A 12,516-nucleotide genomic window follows, 5' to 3' on the forward strand; every position below is an offset into this window, starting at 1 on the left:
ATCCTGCTGTACACATCCTGATAATTCAGGAGATATGGAGGCCAGACCACATGTTAAAGAAGGGACTCCCCAAGGAAGTTCTGCACAATTTAGATAAGGTTGTAGGGATGGAGGTCAAGTGTTGGCTGGAAATTCAAGCATACTTTGGGCATTTCTGTAAAAGGAGGCATAGAAAAACAAAAGGAGAGTATAGAACAGGCACAAAAAGTAGAGCCTAAGGTTGCTCAGAAGAAAATGCGAAGATTTGTTTGGAAGGGGTAGTGATTACTAACTCTATGGAGGGACAGCAGGTGTGATTGGGACAGCAGGGACACATTGAATCAGGCATGACACAGGGTTGGATGGATGGCTATGCCCCCTGATCCAAGGCAAATGAGAGGGCTTCCGAGGGCTAGGGGAAGATTTCCATGAGGAAGTGGGTCATTTGGTGGGTTTCGAGGAATGGGTCTCTGGTTTAATGGGCCAATGGGAAATGATTATGTAGGGATCTGTGGGGTTCAGTGTGGGAAATTGCAACATGTATCACATGATTTTCGAGACAGGTCACAATTTTTTAACATGGGAGCTCAGCAGATGCAATCGCCAACCCTGCCATATGCTCCAGGCTCTGTGCAATCACAACAGGCACAGGATGAACACAACCCAGCGACTGGGGCTGCACAGACCTATGGGAACCCACCATACTTTTTTGCTCTCTGGTGCTAATTTGTTGCAGGAGTAGGACAAGCCACATGGGTCTCTGATGTGTCCAGTCCTGTCTGCTACCACTGATCCAGAAGAGGAACCCCGGATAGGTGTGGTGACAAATGTGCTCATTTATGGTGGACATAGGGGATACAAAATCTTGTATTAAGGAAGGCGAGTTCCCTGTGTCAGGCAAAACTATAGACACACAGGGATTCTCTGGGGCTATCCTGTTGGTACCTTATACTGAAGATCAATATATTAAGGTAGCTACACAAAATTCACCTGCTTCTTTTTTGTATTGTACAGATACCCCGGTAAACATTCTGGGCAGCGACATCTTGAGTAAGTTATACAGTTTAATTGCTTCGCGGCGGAAGGTATAATATGCTTGACTCAAGGTTTGTATCTGGGTAGGGGAGGCATCTCATTTGCATGCATACTGTAGCAACAGTACAATAAAGGTAGATGCCTGCAAACTCAACTTTGTTTCTTTATGTGGTTGAGTTGGGTCCCGCAGATCAGAAATCGACATGGAGGGTAGATATTGAATTTTAGTTTTGGCCTGTTGTGACACAGCAAGTAACACTAGGCATCATTGTTACAATCTTCTCGGAGGCCTTAGTGATCAAGAAGAACAGGGTGGTTCTCTCAGGCACAGATGAGGAAGGCAGGGAATGGCACACAGTGCTGTGCATTGATCCAACCATGTTGCTAAGGCACGTGTCCGACGAGCAATTGTCTGAACACGCCAAAGACACAGGAGAGATGGTCCTTGAGACTGGGGTGCCTTTCCAGATAGCAGTAGAGCAAAGGGAAGTACCAAAGACCATGCTCATCATTAGAAACACATTGCCCCATTGGAAGGATGATTTGTAAAAGGTGCCCCGCCATTTATGGACTAGCAATCCTCATGATGTTTGGCTGCTAAAGAGTGTTGGAGCAGTGCAACTAAAATTGAAACATGGTGCAATATTACCATGGGTTAGGCAGTACCCCATGTCTAAAGAGGTAGATGAAGGGATTTACAAGACTATTATGGCATTGTTGAAGCAAGGCATAATACAACCTCTGTGTACCGATGTAAAAGGGCCATCTACCCTGTGAAGAAATCAAATGGGTCCAGCTGGAGGATGGTCCAGGATTTGCATCCCCTAAGTAATATTTTTGAGACGGAATGTCCAGTGTTACCAAATCCTGCCACCATTCTCTGTAATATCCCTACTCGGTCAACCCACTTTACAGAGATTCATCTATAAAATGCTTTTTTCTTGGTCCCCTTACATCCAGATTCTCAGTACCTCACTGCGTTTATGTATCGTGGTCAGAGATTCAAGCACATGAGGTTGCCACAGGGGTACTATGAATCTCAGAGTGTCTTTAATAGGGTGGTTCAAATGTATTTGTGGAATTCACATGTGTCCAGTACTATAATTCAGTACGTAGACAATGTGTTAGTCTGTAGCACTTAAGATGAGCAGTGTAGAGGACATTCAATAATGCTCATCAATGTGCTCAAGGAGAAGGGATACAAAGTGGACAAAGAACAATTGCAGTGCTGTCAGACAGAGGTAGTATATTTGGGGGAAGTGATTTTGCCCACTGGCGGAAGGTAATGCCAAAGAGAGCCATCACAGTTCAGAATTTGCAACATGCTGTCACAATGAAACAGATGCTGCAGTTTCAGGGGGTCTGTAACTATTGTAGACTAATATAGTTACATGAGGCCCTTACTGCAGGGGTTTAAGGAAGCACAAAGGTTTACGGGCCAATAGAATGGTCTGAAGAACTTGCTTTAGGGAACTCAAGGCGGCAATCAGCAATGATCTGGTCTTGGTCACCCCAAATTACAAGAAACCATTTTATTTCTTTTCTCATTCGAATGGGCAGGTGATGACAGCAGTCCTGACCCAGCGGACAACGCTAGGCATGAACCTTTAGGGTACTACAGTGGTCTCCTAGATCCAGTGATGCAGGGACAGTTCCCTTGTGAGCAAGCTTTTGCGGCAGCAGCTTTTGAAATTCAAAGTTCTTCAACCACTACCGTGGGTTGCCTGGTGATACTGAATGTGGAATGTGGAACATGCAGTCTTTCTGATCTTAGTGAAATTCACGTCAACTTTGACAACCCAAAGAGTTTTGGTATACAAGTTAATTCTTTCAAACACATCGATACATCCCATGCGGTGTCACTTGGTTAATCCTGCAATATGTTTTGCCGAGCCACTGAAACCTGATGATATTGTTCGTGATTGTGCAACCTATAAGGGAGAAGATGAAGAGAGGATGAATATTAAAGAGGATTCCTTGGAGGGAAGTGAGGTACTTTTTTGTCGATGAGTCTTGAACAATTTATCAGGACACTGATGAAAGTCAAACATGTGCAGCCATTGTGGGCCTTATGGAAGGGGAGTACTGGGTCAGACTGAAGAGACAGTTGCCTTCGCATTACAATGTGCATCCGGTAGAACTGAAGGCACTTATGGAGGCTCTAGAAATGAGTAAGCAGAAGGCAGTCACTATTTATTCAGGCTCTGCATATGTCACCTCCACCATGCATTCAGGGTTATCAAGGTGGCAGAGAAGAGGGTTTAGGAGATCTGATGGGACCCCGGTCAATCAATCTGTGTTGCTATCCTGACTACTCGAAGCATTAAGCCTGTCCGCAGAGGTAGGCATTGTTAAATTAAATGTGCTGTGCACACTAACTGTACTAACTATATAACCCTCAGGAATGAAGCCACAGACTATGTGGCAAATACAGCAGTGTACTTACTATTTACAGAGTCCCAGAAAATTGAAATTGTGTCCCTCCAGGAACAATTGCTAGTCCCATATACTGCAGTCCCGGTACTTCAAACCATAGCGATGCAAGGAAAAGCCCTGAGAGAAGAACAGAAGCTCTGGAAAAAAGAGAGGATGTGTTCTCTTGCCCATGGATTTTCTGTGGAGAAAGGAGTTGATGGGGAAAGTACTAATGCCTGTAGAACTGCTCCTTGTGGCTCTAGAACAACTACATTACTTGTTGCACACTTCTCGATAACAAATTGCAGCAGAGCACCAAGAAGAATGATTTATACTGAACCTCCAGGAAAAGGTAAGTACATTTGTAGGAAATAGTGCAGTATAATTAAATTCTGGAAATACAATGAGGTCAGTAAGGGAAGCCTTGCCTAGGAGCTCTGGGCCATTTAGGGAGGCCCACATCATTTTTTTGTGACATGTTCACAAGATATAACAATTATCGACACCTCATTGTAGTTGTTTGTCCATTCTACCAGTGGCTTGAGATTGGTCTCTGTGTGCAAGTCTGCAAAAACATTTCTGGTGATAGAGCTATTTCCACGGTGGGTTATTTGTGAGGTCTTAAAATCCAATGATAGATCTCACTTTTGTAATACCTTGTTCAGAGAAATGACTTTTCTTTTCGGAATCAAGCACAGGTTGTGCACCGTATGCCACCTGCAAGCCAACGGTGTTGTAGAAAGTTTAAAAAGTGTCTTTAAAGCCAACATATGCAATGATTTAAGAAAGTCATGGTATTACTGCTTACCCTTGGCACTGTTGAGAAAATCAGCCAGGACAAGAGCACCGTCTCAGCCCTCACAAGATCATGTCAGGGCATAGGCTACACAGACCTCGCTCACCTGCATGCACTGCAACAGATGCACACAAGACCTCAGAGGTCCTAGAAGAGGAGTTTAGGGCGTACCATAGGGCTTTAGCCAAGAGTGTCAAGATTATGGGCCTCATTGGGAGTTGGATGGTATTCCAGCAGTAAATCTGCCAGAATACTGCACAAAGCAATTACCGTTACTGCCACTTGGTCTGGTGCCTGATCACAAGTGGTGGTGGTGGAGTAGGTCCCCATTCATTTAGTCTTTTTTTAGTCAATACGACTCAATGGGCCTCATTACTAGTTTGCCGGTTTGATTGATTGATTTATATTTTATTTCTATCGCGCTCCTACACAAGTGTTTGAGAGCGCGGCAAGACAAGGGAGGGGAAAAGGGGAGAACAAAATAGCAATCTTACTAGGCCCAGTGACATTGAGAACGCGCATGTACATGGTAGCGTGGGAGGGGAAAAACGCATGGAAGGAGGGAGAAGTAGAAAGTGTGAAGCAGAGCAGAAACAGATAAATAACAATAAATAAATAATAAAGGCAACAAACAGTGGTAATGCAGCCAGCAATTTGCAAGTGCTAGGTTTAAGGCAGCAGACATGGTAGGTCTGATAAGTGCAGGAAGAAAAAGGGGGGGCTGTATGGGTGCAGATACAGACCCCAGTGCAAGGGGTGGCCCGGAGGCAGTGCGGGAGGGTGGCAGGGTGAGCAGGTGCCTGGGCCCGAAGGACAGAGTGTGGCCAGGTCCACAGTGCCAAGAGAGAACAGATCACCAGGGGAGAGGGGGAGCAAAGGCAGAAGAAAAGAAGAAGGTCTTGAGGTGCTTCCGGAACAAGAGATGGTTCTCCTCAAGTTTTAGAGTGGCAGGGAGTCTGTTCCAGAGGGAGGCCCCAGCCGAAGACAGAGATCTACCCCCAGCCTGTTTCTTTGAAAAATGACTGACCCTGAGGGAGTTGGAGGTAGAGGAGCAAAACGCTCGAGAGGGGAGGTATTTGCGGAGGGATAGCTGAAGGTATTTTGGACCCAGGCCCCAGAAAGCCTTGTGGACAATGCAGAGGGTTTTTAATTTAATCCTTGCATCCACTGGGAGCCAGTGGAGAGATTTCAGAGCTGGAGAGATACGATCCCAGGGCTTGAGGCCAAGGACAAGTCTCGCAGTCCTTTTCTGGATTAGTTGCAGAGGGCGGAGAGTAGAGGCAGGTAGATTTAGAAAGAGGCTGTTACAATAGTCCAAGCTAGAGAGAACCAGAGCTTGGGATACCATGAGCTTCTGGGGGAAGGAGAGGAAAGGCAGAGTACCTCTGAGGAGGTGCAGTTGGAAATTTTACTTTTTAGAGACCTCAGAGATGTGGGCGGAGAAGGAAAGGGTGGAGACAAAGATGACCCCAAGGTTCTTAGCCGTGGAGGTAGGAGGAGGGCCAAGGGAGGCCGGTAAGAGAGTGAGGGGAAAGGATGGTGAAGGTGTGCCCATGAGGAGGATCTCCGTCTTGCTGGCATTCAGACTAAGATCATTGGCGGAACACCAATCTTGAATGACAGTTAGACCCCTGGGGAACACCACAGGTAGAGAGGAATATAGATGAAAGGAAGGACCCAAGTTGGACCTGGGAGGGTCGATCTGAGAGGAAAGATGTCAGCCAGGCCAGAGTCTGATCAGTGATACCCAGGTTTTCACTGAGGCAGTTGAGCAGGATGGTATGGTTGACCGTGTCGAAGGCAGAAGAGAGATCAAGGAGGATGAGAACAGAGGGAATGTTAGAGTCAAGGTTGAGCAGATCTTCACGGATGTTCAGGAGAGCAGTTTCTGTGCTTCTGGCAGCTCTGAAGCCAGACTGGTGGTCATGGAGACAGCCAACAGAATTGGAATGAAGGTTATGCTGAGAGATAGCCAACTTTTCCAGGAGTTTGCCAAGAAAAGGAGCAATGGAAATTGGTGATAGTTAGCTGGACAAGAAGGATCAGCTGTGGGTTTCTTGAGAAGAGGATGAACAAAGGAGTGCTTCAGAGGGGAGGGGAAGGATCCCGAGGCAAAGGAGTGGTTGCAAAAATCAGAAACAGCCGGAGCAAGGGTGTCAATGTGGTCCATGATGGTTTTAGAGGAACAGGGATGAACCTGTTTTGATGAGGCTTTCATAGATTGGACTTGTCTGGCGACTTCATCAGGGGTGAAAAGAGGAAAGGACGAGAAGGATGTTGGGAGGGTGGCCAAAGGAGGGTCAGCAAGCACAGATGGAGAGGGGAGAGGTGGGGTGTGGGTGGAGAGGGTGGACAGGATGTCCTGGGTTTTTGAAATGAAGGGAGATACAAGGGCATTGCAAAGATCCTGGGAGGCAACAGGAGGGGTAGAGACTGCAGCAGGGTTGCCCAGCTCCATGCAGATTTTAAAGAGTTCAGCCGAGTTGTTAGATGCCGCAGAGACACGAGCTTTAATATGGACTCTCTTCTTGATGAGGACAGAGAGTCGGTATTGCCTTTGTAGCAGGCGACAGGCCAGTTTGTCAGAGGATGAACAGGAAGTCCTCCATTTCCTCTCAGCTGCCCTACACTTACGATTAAGTGTAGCTAGGTCAGAGTCATACCAGGAATTGCACTTGGCTTTGGACTTCAAACGGATCCTTATGACAGGGGCAAGAGCATCAAGCTTATCAGAAATTGAAGACTAGAGTAGAGACAGGGCTGTGTCAGGATGTGAGACAGCCAAAGGTGGATGGGGGAGAGAAAGTGGCAGAAAAAGCCTCAACTGACACACGCTTCATGGGCCGGATGTCTGAGAAGGTAGGGGGCAGTGACGGGGTAGGCTTGGCTTGGGGGGAAGAGAAGGAGAGATGAGATGAGAGGAGGGAGTGATCTCTCCAGGAGAGAGGAGTGGTCAGAGGGATGGAGAGGGGGAGGTCAGAGGAGATCAAGACATCGAGTGTGTGCCATGCAGAGTGAGTCGGGCCAGAGGGGAGGATGGACAGAGAGAGGGAGTCACAGAGGTCACGGAAGAGTACAGAGGAGGAGCAAGGAGAGTCTAAATGTTTATTTAGGTCCCCGAGGAGGAGGAGTTGAGTGGTAGAGGCCAGGAGGGAGTAGGAGAGGTCTGCCCACTCAGAGAGAAATGAGGTGATTTGACCAGGAGGCCGGTAGATGGTAACCACAGTAAGAGAATGGGTAGGCGAGAGAACGCCTACAGACAAGGCATTCAAAGGAGGAGTAGGTCTGAGTGAGAATGATAGAGGCAGGAATCCACTCAGGAAAGATTAGGGATACCCCTCATTCCCCCACCGGACCGGGAGGATCTGGGTGCTGAGAAGATCTTGTAGCCATCAGGGAGGAGAGTGTCAAAGCTCGTGACAGACATGGCCGTGAACCATGTCTCAGTAAGACCAAGGACATCAATGTCTAGTTCTTCAAGGAGGTGGCAGATGTCAGAGGAGTGTTTGACGGCAAAGCAAGCGTTTAGAGTGGCAATATGAAGAAGGTTGCCAGCCTTAAAGTCCTTCCGGGGAGGGGTACAGATCAGAGGTACGCCCTGCGTAGGAGAAAGAGCCCTAGGAGGGGCAGAGGAGGAGGAGGAGGAAAGAGAGGGCAAGGTAGCCATGGGGGAAGAGGAGGGGACAGCAGGAACACTGTTGTTACTGGACCGTCACACTTCAAGATTGCAGGCGTGTGCCATCCTGCCCGCCAGGGTCAGACCTGGTGGACAGAACGGCACCTGCCCGAAGACTTTCTCGGAAGCCCCAGCACTGTTATTAACGGTGGCAGTGCTTCCGTAATCCCCATTCTACAGGACTCAATGGAAATGGGTATTAATATTTTCCGGCTCCTGACTGGGGTCGTAATCTCCCGGTTATTCCAGGAATCCAGGTGCCAGTAAATATTGCAAGTCTGGCGGCAACCCGCAGGCAGCACCGGCAGGTTAATGAGGCCCAATGGGTCATTTTGGCCAATTACTGCAGCAGTAATTGCCCTGTGGTAATTGCACCAAAAGTGGGAAGAAATTCAGCGCATTCACCTCCAGCCAGACCTGCAGGTGACTTCTCTGCCTTTCCCCAAAATCTGTGATCGGGCAGTGCAGTAATATGGCGGTAATGTTATTACTGCCACATTTTTACTGCACCACCCAACATTTAATGAGGCCCTATATCTTCACAGGTTGTGTCTTCTCACCAACAGTCTACAGGAGAAGGGGGCAACAAAACCAACGATCAGCATAAGCAAAAAATGCTCCCGGAAGACCAAAATGTACATTCAGACCTTTGTACACCATTAGAATGAGTGTCGATTCCATAGGACTCACCGGGTTATTTATGCACGAGCAGGCTTAAAGTTACGTATGCCCTAAGGATCTGCGGTTCATTCCAGTGGAAAACTGGTGTGTGAACGGAAATCTGGAACCTGAATCTCTTCGATTATAAAAGGAAGAAAAATTGGAATTCATGGTGTGTATATGTTCTTTGTGTTTCTTTTGGCATCATGATCGAAGATGGCAATAGTTATAAATGTAAAAAGTTTACATTTATTTCGTTTTCCAGAATCTGAGGATATATTGTTAAGGTCAAAGACAAATATTGATACTTTATTAGCATTAGCGGCCACACGTCCAGCGGTATTACCACCAGATCACGCGATGGGTGCTAAATGTAAGTCTTCATTCCCCATTCGGTCCATTGGACCCAATGGGGATTTTTTGCCACAATTACCGTGCAGTAATACTGCAGGCAGCAATTGCGCAGAAAATTGACATTTTCTCGGTGTGGAGGTAAACACATCAGACTTGTGATAGGGCCAGCCCTTAAATGCGGCTAACACCCAACTAGTGCTCAAGCCCACTGTGTCTAGTGAAATTGGCATTGTGCATGGTCTCAGGTCAATTTAAAGGTCAATCAATTATAGCATCAATTTAACCTATTGATGAAGAATGTTCAGCCACACATCGTAAAGAGCAGAAGATTGTTTGGTGTACACAAAGAGACCAACTGAGGTTAGAACGGGTTATTTTTTATCAAAAATCAGTGGGAGCAAGGGGTGAAGCATTGCAGAGCTGGAGGGATGAGGGGATTTTCAGGGGTGGCACATATAAATCAAGAATGTGGAAATGTGTGGCAAAGTTATCTACTGCCTCTGACATGGCTCATGAGCCAGCAAAATCTGTTAAGATAGATACACTTACCCATTTTTCTCAGTTTTTTAAGGGCGATGGCAAAGTGCCCATTGGCACAAATGGGAACTGAAACCACTTGCTTCACATTTTCCATCTGGCTGGATATGTAGGTGCCATTTTGGACATATTTTGGATATCTGGATCGTACGCCTACAGACAGCTGCCTCCAGCCTTGTGGAGTGTGTGCAGCTTTACCACATTGCATGTCCATATCCTCTTTATTCCAGAGGAACATGCAGTGTTGGCCTGCTGATGCCCAACATCACTTCTGTGCCCCCTTTAACCCCTTTGCCCCTTGCGTCCCCTGAATCACTACACATGGAATTTGGTTGACCACAGAAAAGAGAGACTATTGCGGAGGACGGAGAGATCCAATTACATCTCAGCAGCAGCATCCACAGCTTTAATGTACATTCCTGAGCAGTAGCAGTACTGTGTAGGTGCACCCATTTTTGCCTATGTTGTGAGCACAGGAGGGCACTGCCTAACCACCATTGGGCTACACACACAGTAGCCTGAAACCATTGGGAATGGCAATGCTGATTGCCAAAAGCAACCCAGAACTGTGGGGAATTCATTTTCTTAATCCCAAAAATGGTTGCATTACCAGTACTCACCACTATCAGAAAGCCGGCGTTTTAAAACCAGAAGACTTTTGTGTAAAACTGAACAAATGAAACAAAACCAGACCAAGGAAAGACTTGCTAAGAGGTGGATACAATGTAAAACTATATCCTGAAATGACTTGAAGGAAGTAATTATTTAATGTATATGTAAAAATTGTAAGTGATTTAAACTGGGAACAAAAAGTGACATTTAGCTGAAACCTGGCTTAATGAAACTGGATTCTGCCTGACAACTACCCCGACAGGAGTTGAAACTGGATGCTCAGCCACTCTGCCCCTGGCCAAAAGGAGTTAACACTTCTCTGATTAGATTAGGGGTGGAGCAGCTGGGGACTACAGGGAGTTGAACAAAGGCCTGTCCTGGACTCAGGCAAATGTTATATTGGGGGCGTCGTAAAATAGCTTCCTCTTGGGAGAAACTGGGGGGCAGCTGTGCCTCTATGAACAAGCTGGCTTGGGGGAAGTGGATAAACCAGTTATTCCACCCTGGGATGTGGGAAGCCACACCTCGTTTTGACCAGAGCATAATTTTAAAAAGATAGATAACTCATAGTGTGGACTTGTCAGAATTATATAAGTACTATCATTATTTTTGTGATTTCTCTGTGAACATTTTAAGAGGCGTTAGGACCCTGTGGTGTATTCTGGGGGGTTGCTAGCGGAAAATAGGGTCTCACTCCAAATGTATGCATGTTAAAAATCTGACACTTCATCAATTAATGTCCATACTCCTTGCACACATGTGTGTAATTTTGGGTAAATGTTCGATATTGCAAAACCAGTTAAAAAGCGCAAAATGTTGTCATTTTTGAATGCAAGCCCCCAGGAAGATCAGAGGCAGACAAGCATGGACCATAAGGAATATATAATGTGTAAATGTAATTTCAACAAATTGTATATCTGGGAAAGATGTATTTGAATCAAATATAGATTTGTGGGCAAACTGACCAGGGGAGGATCCTCTGACCCATAAACAGACCTCATCATGATGACAATCCATTTCCTTCCCCCAATCATGGGAGAGGGCAGAATTGGGCCAATGACAAGTAGAGAGGGGCAGGCTTAGCTAGGCCCAGGCACACACCCATTTCCAAAACACATAAAAAGAGACTGCTGGGACAGGTAGAGACATTCAATTCCATTTGCTGCGGAGCATGATGACCGACGACTTCACATCCAGAGATCCAACACTTAGACTTCCAAGCTAAACAGAGACTACAGAACTTTGAACCAAGAAGGCCCACTGCAAGCAAAAGTATTTGTCAGCAGGCCTCAAAATCATTTGCAAACTATTCCACAGACGGGCGAGCTGTCTGAATTATTTTGCCAAGAACTCTTGCCAGTACCCAGAAAGCAGTGTTACATCCAGAATCCACTTGATCCGGACCGGAAAGCAGAGCAGTATCCAGAACCAGAGGCCGCTGAATCCAGAGAGGCTAGACCAGCAGAGCAGAGCTGACCCAGATCGCTGTGAGCAGAACCAGTGCCTGATTGACCCGCCGAGCAGACAAAACTGCAGCCGGACGTGTTGACCAGATCCGTGACGAGGCCTAGTTCAAATTTATATTGTCAGTACCTAGCAGAACTGTGCAGAACCAATCTCTTAGTTAAAATAATCTAATCCAAACTATTTTAACCTAAGTAGAACAGCCTCCTAGAAATCGTGTCATCTGTCATTTGTAAAGCTGCACAACTGTCACCTGTCAATTCTGACGCTGCAAGCTGTCACCTGTCATTTTGAGTTTACTTTAAATCCGAAAAACTACCTTTATTTAATCGTCCGTATCTCTGGAACCGTTTGGGCTAGGAGCGAGATTTAACTTTCCTCTGAAAGCTTAGAATCTAAGCTTCCCAACAAACCTAGAATCTTGCTTCTCCTTATACTTCTTCCGCAATCACGATTTACGCACTCGCGAAATTTACCGCGATTTGCGATTTTGGCTCAATTTCTCCACTTGTCAAAATAGCATCTCCATTCTTTCTTTTGTTAAAATCCGTTTGCAACTTGGTAATAACTCATAGAGCATTGCTAAAGTGAGCCTGAACTAATACCAACACGCATCTCCCACTCACCCTGAATCTCTAGAGGGAATTAAAATCAGTTGGCACATTTTCCATCCATTGCTATCACATTTAAAAGCATTTTGGGCCTGTGTTTCAAACTCCTACCTGTTTCCTCTAAGCTTGCTGGGGGGGAACTGAATTTCGTATTGTATTTGATTGCATTCCTGAGAACTGTGTGCTCCTCTTTCCATCTCCTTCCATTTCTTACATTGCATAGGGGAGGGGGGTGAATTGCCAGAGAAAAAGTGATTATCTTATCTTTTGCTAAAATCATATCAAGTATTTCTGTACTGCATTTTGTTCCTCATTGCTTTTCACCTGAAACCTTAAAAGTATTTTTGCTACTTTATCCATCCTATACTAACTCCTCA

This window comes from Ambystoma mexicanum, chromosome 3p, assembly GCF_040938575.1.
Source record: "Ambystoma mexicanum isolate Mex_15411 chromosome 3p, UKY_AmexF1_1, whole genome shotgun sequence".
NCBI lineage: Eukaryota > Metazoa > Chordata > Amphibia > Caudata > Ambystomatidae > Ambystoma > Ambystoma mexicanum.